Source organism: Neocloeon triangulifer, unplaced genomic scaffold (genome assembly GCF_031216515.1).
Source record: "Neocloeon triangulifer isolate White Clay Creek 2 clone unplaced genomic scaffold, ASM3121651v1 ptg000015l, whole genome shotgun sequence".
In the NCBI taxonomy this organism is placed as follows: Eukaryota; Metazoa; Arthropoda; class Insecta; order Ephemeroptera; family Baetidae; genus Neocloeon; species Neocloeon triangulifer.
The window spans coordinates 1,005,967-1,029,254 of NW_026775557.1; the positions used below are offsets into that span (position 1 = coordinate 1,005,967).

The window sequence follows — 23,288 nt, forward strand, 5'->3', positions numbered from 1 at the left end:
TAAATTAAAATGAATTAAAAATTTTGTAATTTGTTATAACCAAATTGTAATATTTAACTTGTTTTTATTTTAAAACTGTATAATATATTATATATTTTTCAATATTTAAGTTTTAAAGTTATTTAGCATAGTAAATTCTAGCTAAAATCATGAGATCAAAATATTTTATATAGTCTAACTGCCAAACAAATCATTATTGCAATCCGTTCTTAACAGAGGATAAGCCAGTAAAAAATTTGAGCTTTGAGCTGTCTGTGTAGCTAATGGTATATGTCTTGAATAATGCGCACATGAATAATTTTATAATTATTAATTAATCCATACTTCATAGATCAAAATAAATAAAGACAAACTAAGACGAAAAGTTAAACATGGTTAAAATGAACACCCTGAATAAATTGAATATTATATGACGACGCAAGAACCATTTAATAATATCTTCTCTTTGGCACGTTTTAGCAATGAGATAAATAATTTACATATCAAACTCGCCGCCTGTGTTGATATCGTCTTGACAGCTTTTCCGAGGTGCTGTTGCTCTTGTGACCGTGCAAAATCCGCGGCATTTTGCTGCTGGATAAGTCTCACTTCCTGCGAGAGAAGGCGAAATTATAAAGTAGCTTTTCTCGTCGCTCAACATCTCGCGGCAAATTGGGTTTTAAAGCGCGCGAGCGAGAAAACAGATTTCAGAAATTAATTTGTAAGTCGTCGCTGTGCCAAAGGAGCATCACTTCTTCCGACGCCTTGTAATTTCAGAGAGCTCGAAATCTCGACGGCGGGCGGCGTCGTAAAGAAAGAGATTGGGAAGAAGAAGCTTTAATTAAATTCCTTGCTGGTGCACTCTCGGCGCACCGAGTGCACGCCACGATGGGAAATGAACAAAAAACGGGCCACTGCGGCAACAAGGGAAATTGCTTGCCGAGCTTTCCGCGCCTCTGATGAGCTTTTAATTTGATTCTCGAAGCGGTGAAAATTGGTGATTGACGAATTCTACCAAAAATCTTGCATATCACCAAAAAAGGATGAATTTCTCTTCAATATTTTTTTTATCATATATACCGATTTTTGTAATATAGTAGTGCAAACAATTGTTTTGAAAATACTTTAAATTTTTTGTTCATTATTATATTAAGGACTAAAGGTTTGAAAAATAATCAGAATTTACTTTAAAAATTAAAAAGAGATTTATTAGATCAGGTGAGTGGATTAAAAAAAAATTAAATCAATAATAATAATAAACAATTATTGATTAATTTTATATGAATTGTATGAGCCTCCTCTGTGCAAAGAGAATTTTGATACATCCGGAGTGAGAAACCAGATCTGTGGGAACAAGTCCACTGGGCACCAGATCAATTTGTGAATGAGCTCCGAAAGTGCCTCGCTCCACTCTTATCTGCCAGCAATATGAGCTTGGTCCGTTCGTTGCTGTCGAGTGCGTAAAATTTCTCTCAAAGTGGCGCCTCTCGGCCTCGCTTCCTCATTCAGCCGCGGTGTCTGGGGCTCAATTAAGAGAGAAGCATCTCGCGGCGATCACTCGGAGATGTCGCTCATCATTTCACAGTGTCAGTTCAGCCGGGAATTAAAAATAATGATTCTTTTGCCGCCGCCGAATAAAAAAATAAAGAGTTGCTCGTGAGCACGTGACGTTCGAAAATAAAACGCGTAATGTCAGCGTCCTATGTAAATAACGAGAGAGCTGCTGCTGACCTATTGAACTCCGCCCATGGAAAAATAAAATACCTTTTGAACGAGGACCTTCGGCTTAATTGGTGATTGGGGAGAAAACAAAACAGACGTGAATCAAGAATCAAGAAAGGACGGAAAGGAAATAAAAATACATGAGCAAGCATTAATTCAGCTCATCCTTTTTCAGCTCAAGCCGTCTTTAAAAATATTCATTAATGTGATTGATAAGAAAGATTAATTCAGCTTGAATTTTGAGCAAAAAAAATCCCACTTTCCATTCCCCTTCATTTATTCAAAAACATCTCATAAATATTAAAAACTCCATTTTGCTTCATTTTTCTTATCAATTTAATATCTTCCTTCAGACTGCAGGTATGTTGTTGACGGGCAAATCTGCGCCGATGAAAATAAATGAATTGAAGTTAGAAAATAAACTTACAAATCATATAAAATTAGCTTATCTTCTTCAATAAAGAAAAAAGGCTGATGAGACTCTGCCTCGTCAAAAAAAAGAAAATATTATTTTAATACGAAATATAATTTAATTAATATTTTTTTATTAAATTTTTATAAATTTATCTTAATATTATTTGTCACGGAATTTTAGCTTTTTGCTCAGTCACTCTCAATTAGACAGTAGAAGTTTAGGCATTGTTCTCCTTGCCAAACTTTTGTTTGCTGAAGAATAAAGCCTAAATTCAGCAGTCTCCAGTCGCCAGTAAACTTTTCCGTGAAAATTTCGCTCCCCGCAACTGACTTTCTCGCCGGCAATTGAGTCAAAATCCTTTGCCTCGCCGGCAGCAAAGCCGATAATTAAGGTTGGCTTGCGTGGCAAACTTTTTGTCGTCGGGGAAATCTGCGCTGCTCGGGATGCGATCCTATTTCAAACTTTTTGCCCAAGATATAATCCAGCTCGGTGGGCAAAATCCGGCGCTGAGAGGGTCGAATCAAAAGTGCAGCGAGCACGTCTTGCGTGCCGAGTTGAATTTCCACGGCGGAACTGGCTGCAAACACACAACTTCCGAGCGGGATAAAATCAATAGTGCGCCTTTTGAGCTCCATACCCTTCGCGAGACACATAAATTAGACCACTTCCTCTAGCTTTTCTCAACGAAACGAAAAGAGATGGGGGCCGAGCGCGTCTCTCTTTCAAGGACCCTCACGATCCGATGAGACCGACGATGAATTAGGCGGAGAGGACCCAATTGCGCGCGATTTGTCTGTCTGCCGACTCGGAAGGGGTGACTTGAGGACACTTTCCAATGCCATATTTGCATTCAACCTCTTCAAACCATAAATAGAGGCCAATTCCAGACTCCCACCAATTAATTTCATCCTTGAATAGAAATTAAAATAATAAAAATACAAAATTTAATTTTTTAATTTTGCTAGATGTATTTTATTTTTAATTAAAGAGGATGTATTTATAATTAATTAATTGAATAACGTGATTTTTCTACATACAAATTGATTTTCAAAAGTCTCCTTAATAATCGTGACCAATTTATAATACGGGCCCGAATCATTCCGCGTTCAAAAACCACTCAGCCTGAAAACAGCTTCGACAGAGACGGCGGATCGAATCTGGAATAGCCATGCATGGTAAAGAGCATGATGTGCCAAGGAGCTGTGAGGCGGCGGCTCATAATTATGCATGGAAGTGGTTGACCTGCGACCTCCGCTCGCCTGCTCCGCCGCGAAAAGAGACTTGTTTTGCACCGACCCTTCCTTTATATACTGAACGGTCGTTTTATTAGCATTCGGTATGTATTCCAAAAGTCAGTCCTTTGAAGTCTCAATACGACACCGCCGACCAAATTTACACTTGAGAGGTACACGATAATAAATTTGCACCTGTACGCTGCTTGCGTTCTATTGAAAGCAGTTTTTGCCCACGTTTTGATCAAAGGCAGATTTTAATATATGATGCCTCTAGCGTTATTAATTTTTCTTGGATGAAAGCAATAAATTTAGTAATGAAAAAGTTTATTTTTTACCTAGAAAAAGTTGACATGTAAAAATATTAAAATATTATATATTCTGATTCTATATTTTACTGAAAATTAATTTATAGGATAATATTTAAATAGTTTGATTTTTTTATCACATTTTATACGCAGAACAATTAAAGTAATATCTTTGTAAGATTTGAGCTATAAATTCACTAATTTGCACTTTGGAATCCACGCACTCGCCGTTGTATGTGATGAGAGCAATATTTTTTGTGCACCTCAATAATATCCCAACGCACGCACGAGCCAAAAATAGGCCCTCATAAAGCATCGGCCGAATCATATGGGCGCGCGAGCGGTTGGCGTGCTCGGCCATTAATACGCCGAGAGATTTTTAACGGCTCGCAAGCCATCATGTTTTGTTACATTTTTATACACACACCCATATGCACATGAACAACCCCACCGAATTATACAGAGCCGAAAAAATACAATCTGAAAACACTTGAGGAGGTGTTTAAGGGCAATTTAATCTCTCTCGGCTGGATTTTTGGGATGTTTCGATATTTATTTTCGGAACAATGAGGCGGGTTTCGACTTTCGGAGAAATGAGCAGACGTGTCTGCCGCCGCGCGTTCGCTGGAATTGGTTTATTTTTCACGAGGGTGCACGGTTTGGAGTTTTATTTTGGTCCTGGGCCCAAAGTGAAACATCAGCAGACGAAGGAAGAAAGAGGAAACGTCGCGTACGCAGGAAAGGGGTTGCATTTTATCAAGAGAGACGCAACAATAATAAATATATATAATCGAGTCGAGGAAGGGGCACTTTCGAGTAACTTTCAAGTGGCTGTCATCGAATTGAACAAAAAAAATGTGCATTTTGCATCGAGTGGCACGAGGGGTTAATTGGTGCGTGGAAAGGGTGCTTGTATTGATGCTCATTAAGCGCTTCGGCCAGCTGCTGTCGTTGCCAACCCTTCACCGTTCAGCTGGGGAGAGGTTAATTAAATGATTCGATTGTCTGGTGCGAGCACTTGAAGCAGGTCAATTGCTTAATTGATCTCGATTTTTGAATTTCAATTGAAGTCTGGTGTGCATAACGACTTGATGGAATAGCGCTTAATGAAATTGATTTTTTTTAACCGTCATTTCATTTCTGACAAGAAGAAAAAACATTCATATAATACGTTTCATGAAATATCATAATATATTTTATTGAGTTTTCATTTTCAGTATTTTTTTACAAAAGATAATACCTGAAAATAGATATCTAAATTTTTTATGCATTTTTTTTTTCATTTTTTTTCCAAATATAATCTTTTGAAGTAAAAAAATAAAATGTTTCTCTCAACAAAATAGTAATTGTTCTGACTTATTTCTTTTAATTCTTATTTGCACTAAAGAATTTTTTTTTATATTTGTTAAAATTGCTTGAAAAAGCCACTTTAGTTTCCACTCTTTTTTTTTGTAAATTAATGTGGCTCGAGCAAATAGCCCCAGAGCGCCGTCCCTGACAATTTTCCCACTGCAATTACGTCAGCTGGCCGGGCATACAAAATCCATAAATTGCCCAGTTAAATTTCAGGCGCAACTCGGCGGTGGCAAGTGTAATTGCGCAAAATGACACATCATTTTCCCGGCTCCAGAACGGCGGATGGTCGTGCATGGCACACAAAAAACCCTTTCTGCTGCACATATATCCATGGCGTTTAATAAACAGTGCATCACTCTATACATACCATAAATAAATAAACAAATATAAATTGAGGCGCGAAAAGGGCCTGTTCCCGTCATCAAAAGCGGCTTAATTAGATTATCATTGTGCAGAGCAGCGATAATCGTTCCCACGCGCGGCGGCGACGTCGATGATGGTGAAAATTTATTGTGATCACAAACACAATTTTTGAGCATGATGAATGCCCATTACCATCACAATGAAACGCTTCGGGTTGGACTGGTCGCGGCTAAAAAAAATGATCTCTCAATGCTAATGCGCACTTAATACTTTCCATAAGAGGTGGATCTATCTTGGCTAGGATATTAATAGGCGTGGGCGATGCCCCACAGATGCATGAACAAGCAAAATTTCCTTGTCGACTAGGTGGGTCCTCTGATAAATTCATCTCCAGAATTTTCGTATGTAATATTTTATTCTTTTGTACAGCGGCATTTGAGGCGGAAAAAAATTTGATACGACAGAGCAGCTTGCTTGTCAAAAATGCGTACGACTCGAGCAAAGCAAAGCATCCTCTTTCGCCGACTGAATGATGTTTTGTGTGTGCACGGATGGGTCGCTCTGATGCCAGGTATCAAAATATCAGCGTATCAACTTACGTTACACAAGAGCGCGCGGCGTATTTTTTTCTACTTGTACTTTTTTGTATACAGCAGAGCAGGCCGATAAATTTTGTTTGATTGATTTTCAGCAGCGTCGGCTTCAATTAAGCCGTGTTGAAAAGTGAAAAGTGATTTATAACTCACAGGTGCCTGTTGGCTGATGATTTTTTATTATTGAAGTTTGGTTATCTAGTTTGTCAATCAAAATATTGGCATTATTACTATTTTAAATAATATTCAACATTAATTTATTAATCAAAAAAATTATTACGGATAATGCATTTTATTTTCAGAAACAGAAAAATATATTAATATAGCAGCATCATTACAGTTTATATATAAAATCATTTGCACCTATTTAATTACAATTTATCTGCACTAACTACTTTTAAGCCAAATATTTTACTTATTCAAATAAATTATATAAAAACATTTAAATTAAAATTTAAATTCTATAATTTATTTAAAAAACTAGAAATAAACAACTTTATTTCACTCTTAAAATGATGTATTAAAAGTGTTTAAAAATGTTTGTTACTAAGTTAATATTTGTGGTCTAATCGTCAGGGCCAAACCACTTAGGTGACTTTTGGCTGTCTCTCAAACGAGCTTTTTCCTTCTCTCTTGCACGACCAACAAGTATATAAAATGAGCGCGCGAAACTGCTGTTTGGGTGCGACCGACTCTCTCTATCAAAAACATAAATCCACGAGTGTGTAATTTTTGGTCCTATAAATCAGCCCCGCACACAATGCTGCTAGATCGTCTGGCAAAACGGAGCAGACCTCGGGGCCGCCGAATATATAATAAATCCAAATCTCAGCGCGCAAAAAGAGCAGAAAATTCCCTTCCTTTGATAAGAGAAAAAAAATGCTTTCGTCCGCATAATGAACACGTATTAAGGCTTTTTCAAAGTGATGCATGGGAATTGTCACAGCAGCACCCCAGGGTGTCGAACGCCGCCTTTTTATCTCGCACGCAGGGGACAGGTGGTGGCTGAGAAAAAGTTGTAAAAAATACAAATGTGGCAGTCCGTAGAACACCTTCAGGGGAAGAATGCCGAGAGTTCATGCACTTTGCTGCGACGAGCGGCTTAAAATTTACTCGTTTGGCAGCGGAACAATACCTTTTAGCGGTCATTGCCAGTTGGGAGCCCTTTGTCGATTTTTCCACGCACTAATATGCTATGCTTGTTAAGTTAAGGTTAAAGAAAGCGGAGAAACTTGTAACATGTCAAGAAAAATGAAAAATTTACAAAAAAGTAAATTTTAATTTTGAAAAATGATTATTATGTTAAATAGTTTTAGACATTTTTTTTTTAAAGCAAACTACAAATTTTCAAATATAACTTCAAATTATTGTGAAAAATGAAATTTTTATCTATTGTTGTTGAATATTTTCAGTTTGTTTGAGCTGTTTTTGTGCTTTTTTATTTCATTATGAAAATATGCTTCAAAATTTTTATGAAATGCCTGGGAAATTTAAAAAAAAAAAACTATTTTTTATTTTGAAGATAAAATTGGCGAGGGTTAAAAGATTATGGTTCTCAAAATATTAGAAACCAGGAAATTTAGACGAAATTATCTTTTTTTTTAATTTACAAAATTTTAGAATACAAAACAAACTTATTTTTTTTAACAGATTGATTATTTTTCAGTCGTTATTTTCGCATTTTGGAATTCCTTTTAAATTTTTGTTTCACGATTTTTAACAAGCATACCAAATTTGTATACCAATCAAGGAATCGATCAAATTCCAGCAGAGGAACAAAAAGTCGTGTTCATTCCGCCGCAAAACTCATCATTGCAGCACCAAACAGAAAATGAGATGCGGCACCTTTTTGCTCGCGGAGAATTCATTCAATTTATAAATCAACACGAAGAAAAAAGAAGCCGATCGGCGCTGTTTTGACGTTGATTGCCGGCGTTCGATATTACAGCGAACGTGACGCGGCCGGCGGATTAAAAAAGCCGAGCGTGGGAGTTTCTTGTTGGCTGCTGGTGCGGGTGCTGCTGTTACTTTATCGGTCAGGGGGAAGAAATGGAAAGTATGGACGCCGAGTGTAATGAGAGCTATATGGCCGTGTTTCCCAGCGCAGCATCATCACTGGCTTGGGAAACATTCCGTGGCAAGAAAAACACACACACTGCTATGTGCGCGCGCGGAGAAAGGCTGCGGAGAGAGAATTATTTTTTTACGGTCGCGTCTGGTTATTTTTTTGACTTCTCATTCGTTTGGATTAGATGCTGCGGCGGACAATGGGGAATAATTTTGTTTATGTAAATGAGACGCGAGCACACACACAGAGCGACAGCACGGACTGACGGGTCCTTCGTTAAAAGCAGCTTGAAACGCACAAATTGCAGAAAATGAGCGTTTTGCCCTTTCTAATGAAGACGTTTCTTGTGAAGTTTGAAAGGATTATTTGCCACAACCATTGTGTTTTGGCCCAAAGCACTGTCATTATTTGAAATAATTTTTCATTTATTTCTCCAAGTTAAAAATAATTTAATAATTCTTATTTGATTCCTTGAATATTTTTTTTTTAATCTTCAATTAATTTTAATTTTTCATACAATTTGACAAATTATTCTTCGAGTAAAATTATTCCAAGACACTGCTCACAAAATATTGCCACCTTTTTCTCATTTTCTTATTTTATTTGATTAATGTTTTCAAAATTGAGTTCGAATCTCCATAAAAGACTTTCAATATGAAAATGAAACTTCACCCAACGGCATTCACTCTGCTACCGAATGTTAAAGGATTCCAATTTTTCCTCGCATCTCCGCAACAAAACAGAATTTTATCTTTCACAAAAGATGATAATATTTCACGCATGTTTTGATCCGGCCGCTTTTCCTCTTCCTATAATAAATCCCTATACCATTATTAAAACGGCCAACAAAAGAGGTTTTTCCTATAATACGAAACGATATTCAAGCCCAAACCTCGATCCGACCAGAGAGGGATTATATTATGCTTTGGTGGAAAACGAAACGGAATTCTCTGGCCAGCAGGCCGGCGCACGTATATGGAAATAAATATACACAAACGTTATAAAATCTCCTTTATTCCGACTGCCCGTGGGTGTTCTTTTGTCGACTTTTGTATCTGAATAAGCCGGCAACTCTTTTATAAATGCCAAAGCAAGGAGGTGTATAGACGAGATCATTATTATTGGCATCAAACACGCTCCATTGAGCACATCTTCCTTTGTCTTCACTTCATTTCGAGCAAAGAATAAGAATCGTGCATGACAGAAAAAGAGAACGATTTCATCTTTGAACACTGTTAAACAAAATGCAAACAAAGCGTGGCGAGCGAGGCGCAAATTTCCTCGCGCCAAAGATAAACAATGCATATTTTTCAAAGCAGTTTTGCTCGAGATTTTTTTTTCCGCTCGGAGAACATTTGAATATTTTCAGCACTCGCCGAGTTATCGCTTTTTTATTCAAAATTATTCCGATGCACGCTTTTATTATTTATGGAGGAAGGAATTCTTAAAAGAGAGGACCCTCGCTGTTTCGCTCGGAAAGCAAGCAAGCCGGGGCCAATTTACATATAACCAAATAAACCATGAAATAAGCAGGAGTGAAATTAGAGAGAGAATTAATAGACAGCCAGAGCCTCCCTCTATACTTTATTATCCGGCACGTTAACCTCCTCCAAAAAAATTATTGCTACGCTCGTAAATATTATTTTTCTTCCTTTTTTTTAGTTTTTCATCAGAAAAGAAATAATGTAGATAATTTATTAATTAAATTTTTGTAAAGTATTTTTATCAGTTAAAATTTTTTAAATTTTGTTTTGGATGGAAAGATTGGTAAAAAATATATTTTTCTAAGGGTGTCACTTTTGATTACGGTGAAAGGACGATAAAATACTAAATAAGTTTTTTATCAGCACAGGCACGCACATTTCCCCTCTTTTTCAGTCCGGCTGCTTTTTTTTCTATTCGCCCGAAACAAATAAATAAATTCGGTGCCAGGTGCAGAATGACAAAAATCAGCATTAATACTTCAAGCACCGGGTTAATCTGGAGCTACGATCGTCTGCTCTCCTATTTTACTTTTCTCTCTCCAAATTCCAAAATCTGCATTCACAGCTGCGGAATTAATTCCTATATTAAAAGAGCGTTTTCTTTCTTTCAAAGGAATTTTATCTGTGAAAGGTCATCTCGCCCTCGCTTTGCCGGGCTGAAAGAGTATCCAGCAGGCATGCCATATAATGGATACCTCACATGAAGATCTTTATTCAGGGTGGAGAGGGAAAAGAGCGGTTTCGCTTTTCAAAAAAATCGTACGGCTGCATTGTCGGAAGCCGAATAAAGGCACCGTGTGTTTTCGAGGGTCCTTCCTGCTTTTTTCCTCTCGTGCCCGCTGCTTTCAAAATCGTATTTATAATAAAAGAAAATTACATTCAGTTTTGAGAGATGACGTAAATTGAGATCAGACGCGCGGGTGCATCTAAGCATGAAGAGATCCCACTAATGATGCTACAACTCCTTTCCGTCCTAATGATGTAAAAACATAAACACGATTGCTGCATTATTATTATTTCATTTCAGATGTTTTGGCCTCACTCTCATTTGGTATATGTTTCCTTGCCCGAGGCCACTTTTGTGCTCTTGAGAGGAATTTTTTTCTAGACTCCTTTTATCATTTTCTCTCCAAAATGTGCGGCGAAACAAAGGCGGCTGCAAACTTGGCGTGATTTACCAGCGCTGCTAATTATTTACGGTGTGTAATTTGTGCTCGGCATTGAACCGCGACGGAATGAATTCGCGCTGCAGAGTCTTTGTCTCTCGGCACCAAATGATGCGCACACATACCATGTGAGAATGAGCCGGAAAATTTGAATAAAGCAGGAGAGACTGACAAAGGAAGAGAGCTGCTTCTCGTTAATCATTTTCGCCTCCATTTCGTCCTCTTGGAAATAATAAACCTTGTTTAATTATTCCCTCCTTTGTCTCAAAACCTACATTCAAATTTCAATCAATTTATAATTGAGCCCTTTGAGACGGATGGGCTGGAAATTTGGCATTTTGTTAATTTTATTTTTGTTACTCAAAAATGTGTATATTTATTTGAAAAATAAAATAAATTAGCTCTTCTGTTTGATTTTGACGGCAGTTGGGAAATCAGGGAGCAAGTTTCTAGGCGTGCTAAATTATTCCCTTTGCATTTCATGCGCGCAGGGCTCTTGTGGAATCTTCTCTCGCTGATGCTGGGATTAAACAAAGCTTGGTGCCCGGCGCAATTAATTAATCCGCGCAGCGTGCAACCCAGGACTGTCAGGCAATGTGGTCTTCTTCAGTGCGAATTAACGCTATTGCCAGCGCGCGTCCTGCAGAGATGAGAAGATATTCCATTAAAAGTACACGCGAAACCCGATCCCTCGCGCTGATAAAATAAATCCCTGGGCTGGAAATCTCATCAACATCTTAATAAAATGCTATTAGGATAAAAAGCTCTCAGAAGCTGCGGAGATCGAATCTGGATATTCTCTCTCTCAAGAGAGGGAAAAGTTTGAAAAGCCGACCGATCTAATTTAAATAAAAATTCCAGATTGAAATGTTATTCCTGCGTTGATTTGTGTCTCTTGAGGGCCGGCAGGTGGAATTTCATTATTTAAATTCCCATCCAAGAGTTTATAATAATTCAAAATAATTGGCTTTCTTTTTAAAACTCCTCCGTCGTAAGTCATAAATCACAAAACTTTTCACTTTGTCACATTGAAGCGTGGAAATGATTTCCGATCAATCACAATGCATTTTTTCTATTTAGAATATTATGTTTTATATTATTATATATTCACCACAACCGAATATATGAGATTGAATTAGAATAATAATTCCCATTTGGACACAGTTTGACAGCTGCGATGAGGGATTATGGCTGGAGAGAGATTCCATCCTAGAGCGGCTCCGCCTTAATTCGGCACCACGGACGGCTTTCGGTATTATTATTATTACAACGCGTGTATTTAAATTAAAGGAATGGGAAGGTCCCGAGGCGACTCGATCCATTCAAATGCGGCTCAGCAGCTTCGGTTGACAACTCGAGCGCTACTGCTCTACACGCACGCACTAGGCTCTCACAGTTTTTCTTGTCATAATAAAAAGCAGCAGCAGCAGAGTCGAGAGGCCACTCGAGAATGTATTCCGAAAACGTCACTCAGCCCAGAGAGTGACTTTCTTTCTTTGGCCTTTTTATTTTTACTATATGCATTATTGAGATTTTTGTTTTGTCTGCCGCGGGCGCGCTCGCCGTATTTACTGCGGAGGCAGAAAATTGTTTTATTGTTGTGCGAGCAGGAGGTGTTTCGCCGCTGTCAAAGTTTAATGAGTTTATCTGAAAACGCGCGCGGGCTGGCCTCTCACGACGAGAGTGTTTTGACGTAATAACACACTCTCACCATGCGTCTAGCACACCGGGGAGCAGCCAGCATTGTGCGCGAATAGAGGCGACTTCCGCTGCGATTTCCGCCTCCTGGACCCGGTTTCCATTCAAAGGATTGATCCTGCTGCCTTTGTGATCCTTTTCATGGATAAGAAATTTTGAAATTTGTTCAGAATAGAAAATTTTGCAAGATTTTACTTGGATTAATTAGAATTAGTTTCAGAGGTGACATAAAAAGGTTTTGCACGTTTTTTTTTTAAATTTAATAAAGAAAAATATTGATTAAAATATTTCATAATATATAAAAAATATTTAATTAATTTAAATTTGGATACTTAGCAGCTTTTGTAATCACAATTAATTAATAACAAGATTTGCTTATATAATTCTAAGATTTTTAATAAATTTGATTTTGTGAAGACTCTAGAGAAACTAAACGATTTGGCACGTCTTGCGTTTGGCTTTTGCAAATTTGTTCACCGCAAACACAATGAACGCTCATTGGAAACGATAGGCGGATGGTCCACTAGAGCCAAATTCGTTGCCACTTTGCCAGATTTCCGTTTCGTACATCAGGCAGGTCGGTGCGCATATTATGGCCGCGCCAAACTAACTGATCGTGAGCACCATGTAATAAAAACAGCGCGGGCTGCCAGGCCTGCATGTTATAGAGTGTGTGTGCCTGTTTGCTCAAGCTTTTGCAAACAATCGCTCGGCAAACACAACGGACGGCTGTAATTGATTGATTGACAGTTAATAGAGTCGCGGCGATGATTTTTCGAAATTGAATAACGAAAAAGCCAGCCTGAATAATAATGTGTGTGTCACAGGGTGCTCGGAAGTTTTCCAACCGTGAATAAATTTTATTTTTTCAAGCCACAGTGACCATTGTAATGTTCCGCTCAGAAATCAATTTGGCGGCAACTCGCTGCCTTTTTATAGTTTTTGTTCTGACCAGGTGTGTGACTATGGAACCCATTCGCACACCGTGTTGCTGCCTCCCCCTCGAAATCCACCTCATTTGCGGCGGCGGGCTGAACAGGAAGTAAGCATCGGTTCATTCATTCGCAATAAAAGCAGCCGGCCTCTGAAATTATAATTAAGCACCCGCCGGTGTGCACCTTAGTGTGTGTACTATAATTCGAGAGCACACTTTTGCGTACCCGAAAATAGTCTCGGCGGCGGCTTAACTCGCGGCGCACCATCTGATGCGAGCGGCATAAAATTTGATATTATTATCTGCAGGGTTGGCAAAAAGCTGCTCGGGTGTGCGCGCTGAATTTGCTTTGAAACCGAAATAGCAGCGCGGAAAAATAGCAAGAGAAAGGGCGTTATCTTTAGTGCCGGGTAGTTTATTGGCGAGCCAGGCAATGGGACTTTTGGGACCGCACGAAGTTTCTCTTTCAACGATAATGTGCACATAAGATGCTGCGATTATGCGAAAATGCAGCTGATGATTTGCATTTCACTGCAAACTTACTTGTAAAATGGAAAATGCATTCTAAAATTAAATTATATGACGTTTATTTACTTCAATATGGAAGAGTAATTGCCAAGGCATTGCTAATGAATCATGATATGAAACTTAATTAAAATTTCCTTCAGATCTTTCTTATCTTATATGTTTTAAGTTGAAATGATTTTTTTTTTTTAATTATTATCATCTTGTTAAACTAAAAATGTTGCCCTGGAATCATATGCTATGTAGTTATTTTTTTAATTTCAGTACCATTACCATATTCACAAGACTTTGGGGAAAATTTAATAATAAATCAAAATAATTTAATAAATAAATATTTTTACTTGTGTTATCAATGTATAAATAATTCCAAAAGTATATCCTTAAATCCAAGAATATCATAAATAATTACAATATATTAATAAACAAAAATATATCAAAACGCATTTTAATATATTAAAATGCATTTAAAATATATATATTTTTTATATAAGGTAAATATATTTTTAAAAAATTTAAGTCAAATATAATTTAACTAGTTCTATTTCAAAATTGAGTTGTACATTATTATATTGTTCAATTTCAGACTTAACTATTTCTATGGTGAAAACCGCACGTATTGGGGCGCATTTCACGCACTGCTCTGCTCTCGCTCTAAATTATTCACACACCTCACATACGCTTGAGCGTGAAAACAAACCGAGAGAGACCACCAAAATAACACTCGGCGGTGTAACCAGCGGAAAAGTGTCACCGTATCACGGCGGCGTTCATGGGAGATTTGCGACGGCAGCTATCCAAGCAGTGCAATTGATTTTCTCGTGTCTTTCAAGCTTCAATCTGGCGACCGCCACCAACTGCGGTCTGTGAAATAATTTCTACAATCGAAGAGGAGTAAAAAAGGAGAGATAAAAATAAGGAAAAAGACTTTTTGCTTGGAACGGCGGAAATGGAGACTAATTCGGCGTAATCAAATTGGTCGCGCTCAATCCGCGGGTGAATTGGTCCCCGACCGAGCTGACGATTTGCCTCAAATGCTTTGTTAATTTCCTGGAGGATCAAAATGAAGTCAACTTTATTTCTAGATAAAAAGTTTATTTTTGCTTTTGAAGTTCCATTTTGAGTGTTTTCGTGACTTTTTATTTAAATTATTCTTAAATTGACTTTAATTTAAAATCAATTATACTCAAACATTAAAGTTATATTAAATAAAAATCATTTGATCAAGATGGATTTAAATTATTTTGTGATCTATTCATTTCTTAAGATGACTTTCAGATAATTTTTTTTTTTAATTTTCTCATTATTTATAATCTTCTTAAAATATTTTAAAAAAACATACCGCGATCCCTCCAAATGTGTTATTATTTTGAGAAATTTTAGATAAATCGATTCATACTGCGAATGAGTTATTATGTAGTTTTTTTAGCATATTTTTATTTTGTGATGAATGGGTTAATTTTTTCCAAGTCCCATTTACTCCTCGGCCGTTGTTCGTTTTTATGTATACATTATATTATATTTTCCCACAATGCACACATGACGGATGGAGAAAACGAAACGAGCCCAATATTTCATCAGATAATCCCTCGTTAACAAAATCATCAGATGTGCCCTGTGGATTATTAGTTGCGGCGGCGGCTGTGGCGGGAAAACACATTCATCTCCACGTGATTGCGCCCGCCGCCCGCGCCACAGCGATATTTATTACAGTCAAGGTCTCCAAAAAGACGGACGACTCCAATATTCAGAGCAGCGTTCTTTGCCGAAGAATTAACCAAGTGTGATAATAATTATCCGGCAAATATTCGCCTGTTGACAGCTGTATTATTTAATCCCGAAAACATTTGGACGAGATAATTATAGGGAATGGAAATTTATATTTTATTATACACTCGCGCCATCAAGAGAGAATTTCCGTTGCCTAATTTAATAGCGCTGAGTGCATCATGAGGTCACACCCAGTTTTCGTGCGCCAGTACTTATTGAATTAAATTCCGTTTAGTTCCACACTCAAATTTTCTTTTTATTTTGCTTTGCCCTTTATATGCGCGCATGCAGGAAATGCATGTAAAATGAGAGTACACGTGCTGCCTGTTTTAAAACATGTTTTTTTTCACTCTCACTCAACGTCCCGCGGGTGATTAAATTATAATTTTTTCTTCAAACATGTGCTGCCGGAATTCCTTCACTTTTTATTTGCATTTCAATTGCGTCAATTTGAGAGGCGGCCACTTCAATTGTCGCCGCATAAATTATTCAAATTCCGGCGTCATTAGGAGCGCAGCATGAAAGCCTGTTTTGCTTTTTTTTTAGCTCGAATGCAAATCAAGGAGAGAGCCGCTGGTCCTTGCTGATTTATGTGCGACCAATGAACGTTTCTGGAATAAATAAAGGAAAACTGCGGGAATTGGAGATGAGCTTTTTGCATTCATAAACGGAAAAATATTTTTTCACTGCCGGAAAAGATATGAAAATTTTGCGTTTTTTACCATGAAAAAAAATTAGAGGAAGCTTTTCATTTTAAAACTAAGCTCTTGTTGACATTTTGCGACTTTTCTGCCGCAAGCTGGATTTCCGTGACCTTTTAGCAAGTTTAATGAAGCGGAAAGTAATTTTGGTTCTGGGAATTAGTCTCATACAATAAAAAATAATTTTTCAAAGAACCGCGCAGAAATGAATTTCAAGTTTTTATTTCTTATGCACCCTGCTCTTCTTTGATGTGCAGCACGTTGCATAAATCTCTCCACGAATTGCATTGAAAATTAAATTACTGAATATTTGCAAGCAGCTTTAAGTTGAAATCCTAAATTTGGATTAAAATTTAGATTTTAGAGTTTTTCTGGCTTGAATTGTAAATAAATTTCAAAAGATTTGGCCTGATTGGAAACCGCCATGAGAAAAGCACCAAGAGCATCTCTCAAAATTAATCCGGCTTAATTAAAATGAGTTAACGACGCCGAGGGGTGCCTCCACGGCAATTCGGTTCCATTCTCTTCCACATTGTAGCACTCCACTCGGTCCAATTATGTTGGCGGCGGGCGATATTATGTACGACGACGACGTGTGAGAATATGGTCGGCCCCAGCAGCAGCAGTTTCCTTCTTACATGCTCTCGTAATACCCACCGCCGCCGAGACCTTGTTTGTAATTCAATATATGCGTGGCTTGATTACTCTTCACCAGCACTACATCCAGTCTTTCAACCAGCAACATCCCCTTCTAACGAAACACGCGCAGTGTGTGTATAGCAGACGCGTTGGAAAAAGAAAGGCGCGGGGTCATTTTTCTTCAGAGTGAAGTGGAGATCTGTTTAAAAACGGCTCTGCTGGCTTCTTGATCTTCGCATGCACACTTTCGCGAGCTGCGTATTTTTACGACTTTCATGACAGCCGTCTGGCACTGCTGCAGCGTGTGGGGGCTTTTTTGTTTTTGGTTAGGAATTTTTACACCGGAAAGAGGTCAAAATACTCACAATTAATCTTCTATTTCACTTTTCCTGAGAATTTCTGAAATTTAAAATATTTATTTTGTTTATTTTGATAAATTGGTAAACACATTTTTCCACCCCTCTGAAAAATTGAAGATAGACCTCAACCCTCTCTGGGGCGTCATTTTATTCTCCATGTTTCCTTATTTCGTACATTTGCCAGAGGTCAGCGTGGCTGCGGTGGCACTTTTTTATGTCCAAAAGCACAGAAATTTGATTCCATGACGTTGGAGAATTAAGTGAATTACATGACGTCATGTTTCATCAATTTTGAAACACGCAGACCCACACAACACGGCGCTCAAACATCACTTTTGCCTTTTTCCTCCTCCGCCTCCATTATAAAACAGAGTAAAAAAGCCACCACCGGATAGAACTTTTTGCTATATTATTTTTCAAAGCTCGCACTGAAGCCACTCTCATCAGTCCTATTTTTGCAACACTAGGCAAAGGTACTCTGCTTTTTTTTCATTATGCAAAAATAGAACAGCGTTGTGCAGATTTTTCACACAAAAATTGAAAAAATAAGAAAACTTTTTAGAATAAAATAAAAATCATCCACTGTGAGTTGGGATAATTTGATTTTCAAAGGAGAGTGAATTTCACAGTTACGTAATGAGTAACAAACCAGGTCACCAGCATGTGTGTTCAATTCATTTCAATTTTGGTTTGCGCGCACGGAATGAACTTCTGAGAAAGCACCCCGACAATTCAAAATAACTAGAACCTTGAATTTATGAAGAATTCACGTGCCAAGAGATTGTAATAAATATTTAAAAAAAATCTAAATCTAATAAAATTTTATTATATTCAAAGCCATGAATACACGGCAACATTATTTCAGTATAATAAATGTTGCTCTAAAAAGAAACAAATACGTCTCTTTCCTCAACTAAATAGAAGAAAATTGCTTCTTCTTCAAAAGAGATTTTCTCGCTCGCCCCAAGGGTTTGTCTTGAGGAAACAAAAGTGTTTGACCGACGCCCATAAAAGTGACGCCTCCTGGGGAAGCTTCATGTTGGTTGTTTCCAGCAGTTGGTTTATCTCCAGCATTAGCACTCCCTTGTAAAATTTTCTCACTTCGTCAACCAATATTTGTTTAGAGCGCGCGGAAAACAGTAGTGGGTGCACATGTTCATAAGATCTCTATAAAAAAACCACGGTCGGGACGCGGGCCAGGTCAAAAAAAAAAGGAAAAATCAAACAAAAATATGTTCAGCAGAAGGTCCACTGATGGAAAAACACAAATGTCTCGAACATGTGTTTCCCTCACTTTCCTTCGGCGTCTTTGTTGTTTTATTACTCCCTCAGGCAGGGTTTGAGTGAAAATTCTATCCAGATTTTCGTAAAACGTTTTTACTATTTTTTTGCTACATTCAGACAAATTAAATTTTCTCGCTGGCGTTGGTACATAAAATTAGTCAGCAATTTTAGTAAGTTTAAAGGCTCGCGCGTTTTAAAGGCAATGCGCAATTACACGTCATGTCCCCAAATTTTACGAGGTCATTTTCAGGCGACGCAAGCTCTCGCGCCGGCAGTAAAACATGTAATGCAGCAAGAAAAGGCAAGGGTCTGTTTTCTGCCGACAAGGAAAACATCTAAAAATATACCGAGTTATGAGATTATGGCAAACTGCACGGCTGCCGGAAGAAAGAACGAAAGTGCGCCAAATTTTTACAGATGCTGGCTGAACAGGAGCCAGTTTTTCGGCCTCGCGTATAATTTTATACGCGGCGACGTGTTGGAATAAAAAGTTGGTCTTGCCGCCGGCAAATCTATCAAAAGCTGACCAGACGCTGAAATTCCACATGTGCGATAGGGTTAATTTTAGCAGCACCCTTTTGACCTCATTGGCAGCAATCAATATGTAAATTCCTCAATTTGAGAGAATTTCTGTGGAAATTAAACTCGTCATTAAGTGGAATGCGGCGTCCCTGGCATTTGAAAAAGTATCAAGATAAATTACATGAGAATAAATTAGGCTCGAATTCAATTAAGCTTAAAAAATTGCTCCGCTCAACGACGCGGACCCTAGCGCTTTTTGTTCAACACTCAATTAAGGCGATGTTAAATAATGTTTTCATCCCAGCGCGGCACACGCCCAACTTTTATTGATGCCCTCGCTGCTCGCTCCGGACTAATGCAACAGAATTAAAAATTAAATAACAATTTTCTTAAATCTGAACGATAAAAAATATCAGATAACTTGCATAACATAGAAAGCTGTAAGTAAAAAAAAACATGAAATAAATCTTTTTTTTACGCAAAATGACCTTCATTTCCATAAGGACTTTTGCCCAGCACCTTCATAACAGTTGTTCGTCTGATTATATATTCGAGTTCAATGTTGCAAGCATAATTCAATATGAATCTGCGGTCGCCGCTTGCTTTCTGTCTGAGGACGGATCCGTTTTCAGTATAATAAGCGCGAAAAGTGCTGCATGAAAGCAAAAAGAATCGCAGAGAGCGATTGCACTTTTCAGATCCGGCCGTAAGAAATGCGATATATACGTGCGGAAATACACTTTGCAACTGCAATTATTGTGAGGTGGAATTTTATCCCGCTCATCAGCTTCTTGGGGCGCAGAGAAGTCGTCAGTCATCAACTCGGATCGATCTTCAGGTGAATGTAATGAGGTGCCACGCTGGCAATGGCCTCTTATTAAAACAAAGGGCTGAAGCGAGATTATATTGAATTCTGAATAAGGTGTCAAAAAAAATAAAACATATTTCCACATTTTTAAGTAATAAAAAAATTAACTAATAAATCAACAAAATTAGACAAAGTTTGGTTAATTTTTACTGACCATTTTATAATAAACCTACTTAAAAATAATAATAGAAAAGAATGCTTAATTGGTGCAATCTCTATTTTAGTTAACTAAATATTTGGCAACATTTTCACATGAAAATTGGAACTTTTTCAGTCAAAACAGTGATGTTGTAGAATTTTTCTTTGGATAAAATATTCCAGAAATTATGGGTGCATTTGTTTGTAATAAAAAGAGCGGAGCACGTTTTGCTCATATTTTCCATTCGGCTCTGCGGAAAAATCGACCCTGCGCGATAGCAACTTTTGCCCATCAATTTTGTTTTTTCTCTTTTTGCCGTGGCGGAAGCTGCACCGGCGGCATTGCATGCGCGAGATGCACTTGGAACAAACGTGCTGGAGGAATCTCGTTGGTGCTGGAGGAACGATCAATGTTTTGCCGGACGGTTGGCAGCAGCGGCAGTGCAGGAAGGGCTGCAGCGAAAAGGGGCACCGCTCACGACAAATGGTCGGTCTGTCGGCCGAGGGCGCAGACGCCGAACTGAACGAGCCAGCAATGAAATGGTTGGTGTACACCGACTGAGAGAGACTCGCGGAGAGAGACTAATCAATAAAATATAGTAGAAGCAGCGCCGGAGCAGGCCAGCGAGTGCCGGTGGATGGATGTGGAAAAGGAGTGCAGGATAAGAAATGGTACCGCAGAATTATGTCCAGGTGGATTTGTGCGGGCTTTGCGGCACACAATTGTTTTGCTCGGCCCGCTGACCGCACTTGAGCACCGTGCGAAATAAGAAAAACTCGACTTTTGACTTTCTATAGCACTCAAGTTCAGCAAAGATGAATGTCAAGTTTTTTTTTTAATTAATTGATAAATTTTATAGTTTTTCAGTTTTGAAATCAAACTGGCCGTTCCTTTTGATGATTGTTTTTTCTGGCTTTACAAGATTTCTTAATAAAGGAAGTTACTGAAATCCTTCTTCTTGTTCAATGAAAAATTTAAAAACATATTCAAATTCATTATTATTAAATTTGCTCGCTTTTAAGATATTCTTATTTTTACTGAAATCTCAAAGAGAAATTATTTTTCTCATTTTAAAAAAACATCTTCCAACCAGTCCAAGCCAAAACAACTTTGACTTATCCCTTCAACCATTTCCGCCAAAGCAAAACTCATTTGAGCAAAAAACGTCCTTTTTCCGAGCCACACGGAAAATGTCTTGGAAAACTTCTCCCCTCTTGTGCGCTTATACACATCGTTTGCGCACATTTTACTCAGAAAAGGGAAACACGAAATCGCTTCCAGCTTGATCCGTTTTCTGTCTCGGCAAATTCACTCTCCGCCTGCAGGGGCACCAAGTTTTTTAATATAAAAAAAAAATTCCCACCGCCAATGTGCCGCCAGGACCGAAACACATACGACTCTTTCTTTTTGTTCATGCTTTGAACCTTATTCTTCTTTAAAAATCACATCCTTTGACGAATTTTCCTGAAAGCAGCTCTTGTTTTCCCAGATTTTTAGAAGACCTCATTAGCAATGCTCTGCTCCCATATCAATATCCATCAGAGAAAAAGTTCTCACCGAGCCGATTCAAAAACCGGCGGCGGCGCAATAATAATTATGTAATGAGCAGCCTTTCTTTCGCGCGGTGATTTGGGCCCGCCAATTCATTACAAGCCTTTCATTAAGGCTTCCGCCGCGATTTTTGCTCTCGGCAGCATGCACCGTTCGCGAGATCTGACACCCAGCAGGACGAGAGTGAACAGATCATGAATGTCGGATGCAATGAAACTCGACGCGGCCGATTGCGTTTTGAAGTAGGCCAGTGTCACGCCGACAGCTCAAATATTCGCAATAAAAAAAATAATTGTAAACCGACAGACAGTCATAAATTTGTCAGCACGGTTATTATTTCAAGTTATATAATAAAAAAATTGTAATTTAACTTCTGTTTAAAATTAAATTTTTTTAACCATTATATTAGTAATAATTGTTTTTTTTTAATATCTTTTTTTTCCTTTTAATATAATTACACAGCTGACGTTTCAAAGTATAATAATTCCTTACATTTGCTTATTTCTTTAGCTTCTTTTGAATTTTCATAATAATTTAAACGTTCTAATGTAGATGTAATAAAAAATAGTTCAAGAAATTGCTTTGAAACCATAGGGCTTTGAAATGAATCAAACAGAAAAATAAATTAATATTATTTGGAATTATAATTTTATGAAGTACTTAATTTAGGGAACTTCTGCCCAATTGAAGATAAGATATTTTTTATAAATCACACAAAATAATGCTAGAAAAAAGTTTGATACATACTAACGCAGAGAACCATTTCATTCATTAAGAAATACATTAATTTATCATATTATATTGATCCATTGTGGATCTTTTGCCAAGAAATTGTAAACCTATGTTCAGACGAAGACATGCAAAATGTGTTTCCGGAACACGGCAAACCCATATTTCAAATCCAGCAACTAATATCGAGTTACACGGTTTGATAAATTGCTCAAGATTGCATGGGATTAACCGAGGCTGCCATCGGCTGAATTGAGTTATGTCTTCGTCTTCAGTCAGGGTGCATTACGAGCACCGATCGATATTATACATTCTTCGCGAATGCACTATAAAGTCTTGTGTGCACAAACCCCATTAGACGAGTTTAATGCATTCAACCGGCGTCTCTCCGCCGCCGCATCAGCAAACTCGGCATGCACCGTCTGTGCGCGGCTCCTAGGGCAACTCGCTGCAACGGTGCATCCCGTTTTCATGCACTACACGGGTCTTTTTCCCGAAAAAATTTCCACCCTCGGCATGAATTATATAAAGAGCTTTGAAGTCTGACGGCGACTTTGATGCGGAAGAGACGACATCAAAGCAGCCGGAGATGAATTTTAGGCGTCAAATTTCATTATGCGCTCATAAAGGGAAGTATAATATGAAAAAGTCAAAGGGTGGCAAGATTATAAAAAAAAAATAATAATAATAATAAATAGAAACTGCTAAAATTCCTTACAGTCTTAAAGAAATTTGCAATGTATGCATTAAAGAAAAATAGTTAAATTTAATGTGCAGATAAAAATTTGCTTCTTCATAAAAAAATTAAAATAATTGTTTGTTGCAAGCATTGTGACTTTTTCCCACATTCTGACGGAAAGTTCATCCAAGTCTGACAATCAAGCGA

General features: G+C 37.8%; 1 protein-coding gene across 9 annotated transcripts in view; it reads right to left on the minus strand.

Annotated features, from left to right (window-relative positions):
• The window catches only part of LOC132202729 (neural-cadherin), a 199,474-nt gene that overhangs the window by 165,074 nt on the left and 11,112 nt on the right, over nucleotides 1-23,288 (minus strand). The gene's annotated exons all lie outside the window — the stretch shown is intronic.